Source organism: Puma concolor, chromosome D1 (assembly GCF_028749965.1).
Source record: "Puma concolor isolate L17-30 chromosome D1, mPumCon1.1.hap2, whole genome shotgun sequence".
Lineage (NCBI taxonomy): Eukaryota > Metazoa > Chordata > Mammalia > Carnivora > Felidae > Puma > Puma concolor.
In genome coordinates, this window is record NC_141676.1 from 21,392,946 (window position 1) to 21,407,126 (window position 14,181).

Here is a 14,181-nt window from a genome sequence, read left to right on the forward strand (position 1 = left end):
AATAAGGAAGTGGCAGCCACAACATCCAAGATTGACATTGAAGAATGTATTTTGGCAATAATCAGGTTTTGGGATTTAGTATTTAAATGGATCTTTTGGAATAAGCAGAGGAGAAACAATTGCCTAGCTAATTGGGACAAAGGAAAAGCAGATAAATGGTGTTCCAGATTCTTCCCCACAGCCACACCACTGGATGAATAAGGAAGTCACACAGAGGAGGCTTTTTCTCCTCATCATGACCAAAGTGCGGTTCTTTTGTGGTGACTAAGTACCTCATTTTACAATAGGGTTACATCCCAATAAACCATCATAAATTGAGAACATTGTAAGTTGAAAATGCATTTAATACATTTTAACCTATAGAACATTACAGCTTAGCCTGGTGAGAACACTTACATTATGTACAATTGGGCAAAATCCTCTAACATAAAGCCTGTCTATGTATGTATGTATGTATGTCTGTATTTATGTATTTATTTGGAGGAGGACGAGGAGGAGGAGGAGAAGGAGGAGGAGGAGAGAGAATGAGGATGAGAATCTCAAGCAGGCTCCGTGCAGTCAGTGTGAAGGCCATGTAGGGTTCAATCGCCTGAACCATAATATCATGACTTAAGCTGAAACCTTGAGTGGGATGCTTAATGAACTGAGCCACCCAGTTGCCCCACAAAACCTATTTTAAAATAAAGTGTTGACTATCTCATGTAATTTATGGAATACTGTACTGAAAGTGACAAACAGGATGGTTGTCAGTACATTGATTGTTTACCCTCATGGTCCTGGGGCTGACTAGGAGCTGTGGCTCCCTGTTGCTGAACGGCGTCAGGACGATCAGGAGAGAGAGACTGCATATCACTGGCCCAGGAAAAAATTCAAATTCAAAATTTGAAGTATGGTTGCTACTGAACGTGTACCATGTTTGCATCTTTGTAAAATCAAAAAATTATAAGTTAAACCATTGTAAGTCAGAGACTGCTTGTACAGACTTTGAGTCACTCAAGCTATGGGGTCTTTTCACAAGTACTAGTTATGAAGATTTTGAAAGAGGTGGACAAAACAAATATAATTCACTTATTCTTCTGGAAACTGCTTTTTCAAAAATAATTAAAAAAAATTTTTAACGTTTATTATTGAGAGAGAGACACAGAGCGTGAGCAGGGGAGGGGCAGAGAGAGGGGAGACACAGAATCTGAAGTAGGCTCCAGGCTCTGAGCTGTCAGCATAGAGCCCAACGCGGGGCTCAAACTCACAAACTATGAGATCATGATCTGAGCCGAAGTCGGTCGCCTAACCAACTGAGCCATCCAGGCGCCACTAAAAATAATTAAAAAAAATTTTTTTGAACGTTTTTTTATTTTTGAGAGAGAGAGCACACGTGTGTGAGCATGAGCGGGGGAGGGGCAAAGAGAGGGAGACAGAATCTGAAGCCGGCTCCAGGCTCGAGCTGTCAGCACAGAGCCCGATGCACAAGCCGTGAGATCATGAACTGAGCTGAAGTCGGATGCTCAACCGACTGAGCCACCCAGGTGCCCCTAAAAATAATTTTTTTAATGTTAATTTATATTTGAGAGACAGAGACAAAATGTGAATGAGGGAGGGGCATAGATAGATGGAGACTGAATATGAAACAGGCTCTAGGCTCTGAGCTGTCAGCTCAGAACTCGACGTGGGGCTTGAACTCAAGATCCCTGAGATCATGTCCTGAGCTGAAGTCAGACCTTAATCGACTGAGCTACACAGGCGACCCAAGAAACTGCTTTTTTAAAGTGTTTATTTATTTTTGAGAGAGAGACAGAGACACATTGCAAGTGGGAGAGGGAAACAGAATCCCAAGCAGGCTCAAGGCTGTGAGCTATCAGCACAGAGCCTGATGTGGGGCTCAGACCCCCAAACTGTGAGATGACCTGAGCTGAGGCTGGATGCTTAACCAACTGAGCCACCCAGGCACCCCTGGAAAATGCTTTTGAAGGAGAATGACTGAGTGAGCATGATCAAGGTACCAAGGATCAGGCTCTGTGGGTGGTCCTGCTTATATACAAGGGGAAAGAGTCTATACTTAGCATAAGCAGGTGCAAGAGTTTGTGTATGAACGTGCACAGACACAATTCAACCTTCTTGAGTTACAAGAAAATATTTCCTTCCTAACAATTTTTTAAACCCTAAAGTTTAGTATTAACATTTATATTTTTATCAGCCAATATGACAATGCTATTTGGATTATTAAGAAATGAGCTAGAAGCATAATTACATAAGTACTACCTTTTATGGAATATACTGAAATAGTTGTGATACTAATGACCAAAAGCTTGCTCCCCTACCCCAGTTGCCACAATGTCAATCAATGCTGCATTAGGATCTATGCTGAATTAGAAGGAAATTTACAATAATCTCCAAGAAAATCAGACTCCCTGCTTATAATTATTATCCTTTAATGCTAAAACCCTGTGAAAAAACCCCCAGGGCCTTGCTGAATATGGTGGGAGGGGGCATTCATGAGGTTCATGATCTACTTTTGTTCCTTTGGCCACATTTCTAAATTAAATCAAATTAAATGGTTTGCTTGCCATGTTTCTTATGGTGAGGAAAAGCTACAAAAAGAAATCCTGTGGAAAGGAATACGAAGAAAAGGTTTGCATTATTCCCTCAGGCCTTAAAAGAACAGACTTAAGACAACCACCCAAAGCCTGGAGTGAGGTAAGGAGAGATATATCCATCATCAAGCAAGAAAGAAACATCATCCAAGAAGAATCTAAAGAGGAAAAGAAATCTGAAGACTAGAAAGTTATAAAAGATAGTCTGTACCTATGTAAAAGTTCCAAACTGTAGCATGATAATCAGTTTCCTGGATTGAAGTACATATAATCCCCACCCCCCAACCTTGGGGAGAAGGAAAAGGAAAGATACCCAGATTGTAGTAGTTGGAGGAAGTTCTTAAAAAACAGCATTTTTGGGGCGCCTGGGTGGCTCAGTCGGTTAAGCGTCCGACTTCGGCTCAGGTCATGATCTCATGGTCCATGAGTTCGAGCCCCGTGTCGGGCTCTGGGCTAATGGCTCAGAGCCTGGAGTCTGCTTCCGATTCTGTGTCTCCCTCTCTCTCTGCCCCTCCCCTGTTCATGCTCTGTCTCTCTCTGTCTCAAAAATAAATAAACGTTAAAAAAAAAATTAAAAAAAAAACAGCATTTTTGTCCTCCTTTACTGCTTAATTATTCCTTAGATCCACTGCGTCTTGGCTCATAGGTGTTTACTCTCATCGAAGCAGTTCAGTTTACAATAGAATCCTGAAACATTCTAATACTGCCTTCTTGTAGATGTTTGCCTCCTAAAGAACTGTTTTATATCTTAAAAGTTAGAAATAGGTTTTTAAGTGTAGGTATTTGTTCTCCATGCTGGTGGAACTTTTCTTATACTAAGTCATCACTTTTATACTCTCTTTCTTTTGGAAAAAAGTAGGAGACCACTTTACCAGTTGGAATTTGAAAGAAGTAAAGGGAATTTGGAATATACAGGAGTATGCACTTAATACCTGATCTTCTATTCAACGTGCGATGCTTTCAAGCTGAGTATAGTGAAAACCAAATTTCTAGTTTCATCAGAGACATGACTATACAGATCACTTGGTAGAGGCCATGGTCATCATAGCAATGTAAGTAAATATTTCTGGCTCTCTGTTTTCCGTGAACATGGTAGAATGGTGCTTCTCCACCACTTCAGAGTTAGATGTGGTGATATAATTTGTTTTTTTTTTTTTTTTAAATTTTTTTTTTCAACGTTTATTTATTTTTGGGACAGAGAGAGACAGAGCATGAACAGGGGAGGGGCAGAGAGAGGGAGACATAGAATCGGAAACAGGCTCCAGGCTCTGAGCCATCAGCCCAGAGCCTGACGCGGGGCTTGAACTCACGGACCGCGAGATCGTGACCTGGCTGAAGCCGGACGCTCAACCGACTGCGCCACCCAGGCGCCCCTATAATTTGTTTTTATAAACAGAATATAAGTGGAGATAATATGTGTCACTTCTTGGCAGAAACTTTTGAAGACAGTGTGTTATTTGAACTATTTTCTTGTTCACTCAAAGGTAATTATGAAATTAGCTATCAAGTTGAAGTTTTGTCAGCTGAGACCTTGAATGATGACAATAAGATATGTCCTTTTGCCAACCTGTGAAGTGTATACTGTGTGAGCAAGGATTTTTGTGGTGTGGTTTGGTCGAATTTTGTTTGTTACCACAATATAACCTAGCTACCCTGACTGATTATAACAGGAAAGAAGTTAAAGACTCTTCACACAATACAACCTAGCTACCCTGACTGATTATAACAGGAAAGAAGTTAAAGACTCTTCTCCACACAATACAACAAATATATTATAATGTAAAGTATGGACTTTGGGTGACAATGACATGTCACTGTAGGTTTATCAACTGTAACAAATGTACCACTCTGGTGAGGGATGTTGATAACGAGGAGGTTATACGTATGTGTGGTGGGAGGTATGTGGGAAATCTCCATACTTTCCCCTCAACTTTGTCATGAACCTTCAATGGGTCTAAAAAAAAAATCTTAAACAACATAAGCCTTCTCCAGTAGCCAGCATCATGTTAAGTTGATATCAAGTTCTTGAAAGTAATTTCTATAGGACAAAGTACTTGCTTTGGGCATCTGTCCATGATCAACAATAAACCATGTCAGTGACCTTTCATGTTTTCATTCTACATATCACATAGTAGAGACAGAAGTGTGTAAAAGAGTAAAAGACAAACTAGCTAATAATGAGTTTTTAGTTGATAGTATCAGCCTTGCTCCTGGTATAGGTCCTTTGTTTTTTTATTTCACTTTGCTTAGATTGTACTTCTGCCGGATCTTTGCATGACTGACTCTTCATCCTTCATATATCAGTTCACATGTCACTCTTAAGAGCCAATTTGTTGACAGCCTTATCAAAAATAGTCCCCTGTCACATCACTGTCATCTAACATCTTCTATTTTCTTCGCAGCTCTTAAGCCATGTAAGGTATTTCTACATATGCTCGTTTATTGGTTTATTGGCTGTAAGATGCCAATAAAATAAAGGTTCCATGATTACAAACATGCAGCCTATCAGGTTCATTATTGTGTTCCCAGTTCAAAGAACAGTGATTGGTATAAAATATGTTGTCACATAATTTTGTATTTACATGGGTAATGAGAGACATCTACTTCTGGTCAAACCACAGTAAGAGGGAAAGGATCTTCCTTCATCCTTTAAGCAACTAACAATCTGGACAAAATATTTGGAAGAATAGTTTCATTGGACACAGTTACCACCAGACAGTTATCCTTGAGGGCAGGGAAATAAATAATTTCTACCGGTTTTTTAGATTATTGCATAGAGAGAGTTTCTAGGCCATACTGTGGGGAGGGGAACCCAAATGGGGCCTAGCAGTCTCCCTGAGTTGAAGAAGTAGAGGCTATCCCATCTGGCATTCCCAGAGCAGAGCGCTAAAAGGATTGTACTACAGAGAGAAAGCACTGTAGATCTGCCAAAGGTCCATATTGGTCTTCAACTGAGAATTGATCAGAACATGTGGGTGAGGAGACTACCAATATCAGATCCACCCAAAAGAACAAGGGGATAAATCCCCAAGGCTCACATATGACCCAGAACATTTTATGTTCCCACCAAAGTGGGAAAAAACCCATAGGCATGGCCTACCAGTTAAAGTATGCAGAAGGGCATTGCCTTGGTATTGGGGAAAAATTATCATTAGACTAAAGGTTCTAGTCCTGCCTAAGAAGACTTGAAAGCAAGCAATGAAAAAACTCATACTTCTTCCAAATAACTGTTCCAGAACAAATGTCAGGAGCAGTTGAAAAAAACAATAACAACATTATCTAGCAAGATAAAATTACAAATTCCTGACATACCATCAAAATTATGGCATAGGCATATAAACAGCGATCCACAATCTATCGTGAAGGGGAAACTGAATCAATTGGAACCAGTCTGAATTAGAAATACTTCAGATGGAAGACTTGGAGGATAAGATGTTAACATATATTTTTGAATTATATTTTCTATTTTTAATTAAAAATAAGCATGTTAAGGAGAACCATGGAAGATAAAAAAAAAAAAAAGACCCAAATTGAACTTCCACAAATCAAAACTATAATATCTTAGATGAAAGAATACTACATGGGATTAATAGTGTATTTGGTGCTACAGAAGAAAATATTTGTGTACATAAAGCTTTAGCAATAGAAACTAAGTGAACAAAAAAAAAAAACTGTGAAAGACAAAGGGTGTTGGTGAGATATAGGACATCATCAAGTGACAAACTATTCATGTAAATTGGAATCATTAAAAGGGGTGGGGACAGAAAAGGATATGAAGAAATACTTAAAATTTTTCCAATTTTGATGAAAATCTGAGATTTACAGATTCAGGAAACTTAGTGAAACCTAAGCAGTAGAAATCTGAAGAAAACCACAACAAACTCCAAAAAAAATTAAAGAATAAGATATTTATTAAATATATATGAAGTGGGATAATATTGCTTAATGGTAGGCTAAACTTAAAGGTATATACTGTAAATTCTAAAGCAATTTCTCCCAAGAAAGAAGAAAGAAAGAAAGAAAACATAACGAGTATATAAAATAAACCAAAAAGTAAGATAAAATGAAATTATTAAAAATATTAAATCCAAAAGAAGGTAGAAAAAGAAGTAAATGGAAAGAAAGAACAGATGAAATATGTAAAGCAGAAGTGGTAAGATAGATTTTAACCAAATCTTATTAATAATCCCAATAAATTTATTCATTTTTAAATTTTTTACAGTTTAAGAGAGACAGAATTATTAATAATCTCAATAAATTGTTTTTTACATTTTTTAAGTTTATTTAAGAGAGACAGAGATGAGTAGGGGAGGGGCAGAGAGAGAGAGAGAGAGAGAGAGAGAGTCCCAAGCAGCCTCCACACCATCAGTGCAGAGCCCAAGGTGGGGCTCAAAAATCACAAAACCATGAGATCATGACCTGAGCTGAAAATGAGAGTTGGGTGCTTAACCAACTGAGCCACCCAGGTGCCCCAATAATCCCAATAAATTTAAATGGTTTAGGCATCCCTAATTAAAAGTCAGATATTATCAGATTAGGTGAGAAAGCAAGACACAAGTCTATCTTGCGAAGAAGAAACCTGCATTAAATATAAAGACCTGAATAGGTTAGATGTAAAATGATGCAAAAGGATATGTACTGCTAATACTAATCCAAAAAGCTGAAGTGGCTATATTAATGCCAGATAAAATGGACTATATGAAAAAATAATACCAGGGGCAAAGAGGGTTATTGCATAGGGATAAAGAGTTAACTCGTCAGACAATATATTAAATCTTCAACATTTATATGCGTAGGGACAGAGCTTTAAAATGCACAAAGCAAAACCAGATAAAATTGATAAATAAATCCACCATTACAGTGGAGAATTTCAATAGTAGAATAAGTAGACAGAAAATCACTCTAGACAAACTGAATAACATTATCAAACAACTTGTTATAACTGTAGAGCACTTTACCCAACATCCTTACCCAACAACCATGGAATATGCACTGTTTCAAAGAGCACACAAACATTTACCATGCTAGGCTGTAAAGCAAGTTTGTAAGTTTAAGAGGATTCAAATCAAACAAAAAATGTTCTCTGATCACAGTAAAATTAATTAATATTAGAAATCAATAAAAGAAAGATATCTGGAAAATCTCCTAATATTTGTAAACCAAATAACACACATAAATAAACCATGAATTAAAGAAGAAACAAAAAGCAAAATTAAAAACAATTTTGAGTATAATGAAAATGAAACACACTTACCAGATTTTGTAGAATGCAACCTGAGAAGTTTTTAGAGGCATATGTGTTGCAGTAAAAGCTTGAGTTGGAATAGGATGACTTCAAATCAGTGGCCTCACCTTCTCTTTTAAGTAGAAAAATAAGAGCAAATGAAACCCAAAGTAAAAAGAAGAAATAAAGAGCAGAAATCAGTGAAATTAAAAACAAAGATAGAAAATGAGTTGAACAAAGAACTGGGTTTTTGAAAGGATCAGTAAAATGGATAAACTTCTAGCCAGTCTGATTAAAAAAAAAAAAGAGTGAATGCACAAGTTTCCAATATGAGTAATGAGAGAGTGGGGATCACTGTAGATCCAGATATTAAAAGGATAAAATGAATTATTATGAATTAGTAAATAGCTATTAAAGGAGTAGTTTAATTATACCACATTAAGAATCTACATACGGGCTACTGTTAGTTTATTTAAGGCTAAAGTAGAAAGGAAGAGCTGTGATCAAGGACATAATATGTTAAGTTTCTGGATTGTTACAGCATATTTTCATTAATAACAACAACAAAAAATTTCTAGTACCTGGGACTTGAATAGACCTATGTTAGACTCTCCCTAGTGAACCAAAAGACAAAAAGATGTCCTTTGAAGATGTATGTCATGTATGTAAAATAATAAAGCATAAATGTTCAGTGATACGGAATAAACTTTAAGTACTCTTTATATTGATGAGAGGGAGTAATTATAAAGGTCCAGGCAGACCTGTTGGAGAAATTGATCCAAATAGCTCAGCATTTATGCTAGAATTACCTAAGCTTGCAATTTCTGGGTGTAAATAAGAAAGCTAAATAATTTGAGAGACATAATAATGCCCAGACCTTAATAACTGGTTGAAACACTTTAAATAAAAAATCCAAGCTAATTTCAAGATGTAATGAATAAAAATTTAAAGAGATGGGATAATAGAATGTAATCTTTTAGGGTAATGAACTAATTCAGAACACTTGGATTACAGACAAACAAATTTTCCAATAAGCCAAGGAGGGATCAAATACTACATTAAGTTTCTGCTCTTATATTATGGCATATGATGCAGGGAACAAACAAAAGCATAGTGACATGCTGTAAGTAGGTTGCATTTAAAGGAAAAATAGACATCGAAGCTTTCACATAAGAATTCTCAGAGGAATTTGCTCATAGTGATGCTGTTTGGATCCTTTTATACTCACTATTGATTCCCAAAAAATAAAACACATCCAAATTAGAGTCATGCATTCATCTCTTGTTTATGGTAGCTATTGACTCATTATCCCAGACCAATTCTGGGAATTTAGAATTTCCAATAATGTGGATTTAGGTGAATTTCCTCTCCTTCAATCCAAACATGAATTAGTTTAAAAGTTTGAAAGTTTAAAAGTCCCAGATTACCAGTTGTAATATTCTGGGATGCCTGGGTGGCTCAGTTGGTTGAACCTTTGACTTTGGCTCTGGTCATGACCTTGTGGTTTGTGGGTTTGAGCCCTGCATGGAGCTCTCTGCTATCAGTGGGGAGACCGCTTCAGATCCTCTGTTCCCCTATCTCTTTGAATCTCCCCCACAAGTGCTCTCTCTTTTTCCAAAATGAACAAATATTTACAAAGAAAAAAAAGTTGAAGTGTTCCAATGCTAACATCTTCTTTAAAAATTTTTTTTTAGTGTTTATTTTTTGAGAGAGAAAGAGACAGAGCATGAGTGGGGGAAGGGCAGAGAGAGAGGGAGACTCAGAATCTGAAGCAGGCTCCAGGCTCTGAACTGTCAGCACAGAGCTTGATGTGGGGCTCAAACCCATGAGGCTGAGATCATGACCTGAGGGGAAGTCGGGTGCTTACCTGACTGAGCCACCCAGGCGCCCTAAATACTGACATCTTCTGAGAAAGAAGTCTTTTCTTGCAGTGTCAAGGGAAGAGTTCACAGGTACCCTGCTGTCCTGCAATTCAAACATACCATTTGTCAGTTCCCTGTAATACACCACCTTTCAGGTTAGGACTAGGGACCATTGCTGGTACTGAGCTTTCTCAGAGTGAGAGAGGGCACAAATTGGAACAAATCAGATTTCAAAGAAACTTTTCTTCAACTTTAGTATAAATATCCAAGCTATTCTAGATTTTCAGGATGCTGTGTGATGAACAATGGGCACACAGTGAGCTGTTTAGTTTTATAACTCCTTTATTTTTTTTATCTGACACATTTCTTTAAGAGATCCAGCAAAATGTTCATGTAACTGATGCCCTGTGGTTGTTGGAGGAGGCCATTGGAGTGGCCTGCCTCTTTCTCCAGTCTCTCTTTTCCCTCTGTGTTCCTATTCGGGGGCCAGTTTGAGGTTTTAGGGGGGAAACTCCTGAGGATTTAAAAGAACAGGGTTCACATTCTGGGTATTCATTTTCTACCACAAATATTTATTGAATACATAATAACTGTTTGATAAAATTCAGTATCTCGATACCCATTTAAAAATGATCTGAGTTGTTGGGACGCCTGGGTGGCTCAGTCAGTTATGTGTCCAACTTTGGTTCAGGTGATGATCTCACAGTTTGTGAGTTCGAACCCCGCATAAGGCTCTGTGCTGACAGCTCAGAGCCTGGAGCCTGCTTCAGATTCTGTCTCCCTTTGTCTCTCTCTGCCTCTCCCTGGATCTCACTGTCTCTCTTTCAAAAAATTTAATAAACATTAAAGAAAATAAGTTGATCTGAGTTGCGATTCTACTGTGATGGAATGTGTCATGGAATTGCTGATTTAGGAACTATCCCCATTTCCAGGGGTCTTTTCTTGCATCGTTAAGCATTTTCATGTTAGTGCTTGGTGGTACTGTTGGATTCATAGCAAGTCTTGATGGGAAGCAGTAAGCTGCTATCAGATTTTCTTTCCAAATATTCTGTTTGAGTCAAAGTGGTCTCAGACAATTAATCAAGAAAATGAGTCTCTGTTTTAGTGAGTCTAGGATCACAGAGATACTTGCAAAAATGTATTTGTGTGTATAATAAACTTTAAAAAGGGGTCCAAAGTTACTCGACTTTAGTTTACAAAAACTATTTGTAAAAATAAATTTAAAAACAAACATCTCAGTGTCAAAATAACTGATTAAATGATTCTACTTGTTTTACCTGTGGCTAGCAAAGACAGAGCTTACATGGTGAGAAACAAACATCTACTTTGTTTATAAGACCCATGTAGTACTTCTAAATCGCTTATTATGCGTCAGGAAATATGCCAAGCACATAATAAATATTAATTCATTCCATTCCTCACAATAATCCTATTAGGTATGGAATAATGTCCTGCTTGCAAGTGAAAGGAAAACAAGGAAGAGAAAGGGATAAGGGAGACAGCTGTGGAGGCTAACGGCTATAAGGAAGAACTGAAATTTGAACCCAGTTCTTCTGGACTCCAATGCCCAAACTTTTAACACTAACTTTTATTGGCATCTGAGCTAATTGAGACTAGGATTTGGTGCATACTAATAAATTGCATTTAACTAAATAGAGACAAAGATGATGCATACACTAGATTTTTAAAACCTTTGATGCTGTAACGTAAGTGGGATTGTTGATCATTCTTGATTCTTTATGTATTTTGTCTATATGCTGTGTTTATGAATAATGTCCAACTCCCAAACATGAATAATTACTTTAAAAATTTTTAATAGATATGATCAAGGTGAAACAGAGTTAGTGTTTTAGATGGAAACCTTAAACATTTTATATTGAATTTCATTGCCAAATTTACTTTGTCCTACCTATCTGTTTTAAAGTTTAATCTAGTAGTTGCTGTATTACAAACAAGAAGATATTTAAATGATATATTTTATGGAATAAAAAATCACTTATATTTGTGGCATAGGATATTTTTTCTTTTTAATATCAATAACAGGTCATCTAGAATTTGTAAATTGGTGATTTGAGAGTGACATTTGGGGGAAATGCAAGTTTCCTTCCAAATTCTTATTTGAACTTTTAAATTTCATAAAAATTTAGTATTTCAGAATTCATTTTATAAATTTGATTAAAATCTGCTTGTTAAATTAGATTAAGTGTTTGCAGTTGTTGGTAGAATTTTTACCTATATCCTCTTTTGTGACATCTGCTGACAATTCCTGGTATTGCAGTGTTCCATAATTCGTCCTTATCTGCCTTCTCCAACTGTCCAGTACTTACATATTCAGATAATACCAATTTAAATCACCTGAAGGGACTTAGTGATTATACTTGACTAAAGAAGAGGTATTGTATTATGAGACCCAATCATAGAAATATGAGTCCTGTGGAGGCTGAGGAATTATTCACTTGGCATATTCTTATTTTTTTCTTTCATTGCTTGGTACTAAAACAGATATCATACATGTTTTCACCCTGAAAACCTCAAACTCCTTCTATGTAAGAATATTACATAGAGTAATATTTACTATTGACAGTTGTCAACCAATCCTTCTAACGACATTGCCACTCAGACATTCTCCACAATATGATAGTTACGTGATAAAAACTGTACATCAGAATAAAACTGAAGGGGTAGACTCTAAATCCATATTGATAATGAATGAACTGTACCTAGATCCCTGCACACACCAGTGCATGGCTACAGAGCAGAACGCACGAGCAAACTTTTTATATTGCCAGGAATCCATTTATCCACTGTCCCATCAGTCAAATTCAGATACTTGTTGCCAGTTCCAAGATTTATAGGCTGGAGCTGGTTTTTGAAATTGCTTTGTATTTCCATTTAACAACCAGGGCAGCAGCATGTTAAAATTTTGCCTTGGTCTCCTCGGAGCCTATTTATAAACCCAATTTGTCTCCCTGGACGTTTTTTTTTTTTTCCTCTCTCTTTCAAATGTCAGCTCTAGGCTTCTGGACTATTATCCCGCCCCCGCCCCCCCCCCCCCCCCCCCGCTTATTTTTATTCCAAACATAATACTGTCATAGACCATGCCATTGCAGGACAGTGATGATTCTGATGATCTAGTCCTTCCAGGCAGGTTACAAACAATCTTGTCTTCTGGCCGGAGATGGATTCACTGCCCTCCCTGCAGACACCCAGGCACACACACAGAGCACTGGGAAGTACACATTTACTGTATACTGCATGCCGACTGCCTTGAAGAAACTGTAGCTAACCACCTTATTAGTATTCTTGCCTCCACTGTGTCTCACTTGCAGCATCAGAGGGCTGAGCAAAATGCAGTGGAACAGGGACAGACACAGCTCTGGCAATCATCTCAATGCAGGCTGCCGAATGCTGGGGGTGGGGGAGGCAGCGCATCAAGATTAATAACCTTGCCATAATCCGGGGCACCCTGCAAGCAGACACCTCTGCTGATTGACCCGCTCCTGGCTTGATGAATCTGCCTGGGGGAGAGGGATCCGGCATCTACCTTGTCCTGGGCACCCCCCCCCTCCCTTATTTTGGATGTTCTTTTGATCCTACACCGATCTGGGAAGGTAACAGTGAGCCGAATTATCTGCAGCACACAGCAGCTATTGGAGGTTACTACTGACAGTTTTCATTACACTGGTGTGTGTGTGAGCGCGTGTGTTTGTGTGTGTTTGTGAGTGTGGGTGCCTGCTTTTTGTATGAGATGTGTGAGTGTCCGTGAATGTGTGTGCGTCTGTGTGACAACCAAAGCAGGTATATCGTACAGTAGGAGATTTCAACAGCGTGAAAATATTCTCTGGGCACTTGGCCTCAGTCTGTAGCCCCCAGCCTTCACCATCCCCTTCCTCCCCCCACTCCCCCCCTTTCTCTTTTTGCCTTTGATGAGTTTTTGGCTTACTTTTTGGCGGAGTCTCTTGGACACGTTTTTTGCTGGTGCTGGAAGATCAGATAAATGGAACCTTTGAAAACTGATTATTTTTCCTCTATGTGACTTAAAAAAAAAAAACAAAGAAGAAGAAAATAGAGTAGTGCAAGATAAGCTAGAGGATTTTAAATTTTCCTTGGTGAACTTTGAGGATCCGTAAAAGAAGGTAAGTCACGGGACTCCTTAGATCTTAGTCCTTGGTTTCTTGCAATGTTTGTGCTTTCCTGTTTGTTTTTGGAAATCCATATGCAGTTTATAAGTGCTTTTTAGAGCCTGTAATGCTCAGAAGAACTCAGTGTGTGGCATTTTGGGGCTATTTTCATGCCAAGGAGATTATTTCCATTTGTATAACCATCCCCCAGCCCTCTTCCTTTTATTTATTTAACATTTTCACAGTGAATTCTGCTTCTATGAAATCTGGGGGGGGGGGGGGGGGGGGCGGAAATCCAGCCTTCTCCCTCCCTGAAATACTCTCTAAATTTGAGGGGAAAAATCAGAATCGCTAGTGGCAGAGGCTCTGAGTAAGAGGCAAAAGTG

At 38.1% G+C, this 14,181-nt stretch overlaps 1 protein-coding gene across 7 annotated transcripts in view; it reads left to right on the forward strand.

Moving 5' to 3' along the window:
* The first annotated feature begins 13,260 nt into the window (after positions 1 to 13,260).
* The window catches only part of LRRC4C (leucine rich repeat containing 4C), a 1,215,827-nt gene continuing 1,214,906 nt past the window's right edge, over positions 13,261 to 14,181 (forward strand). For all 7 annotated transcript variants that reach the window (XM_086677650.1, XM_086677644.1, XM_086677649.1 and 4 more), the window contains exon 1: positions 13,261 to 13,810. The gene's annotated coding sequence lies outside the window, so the exon portion shown is untranslated. The remainder of the gene's footprint in view (positions 13,811 to 14,181) is intronic.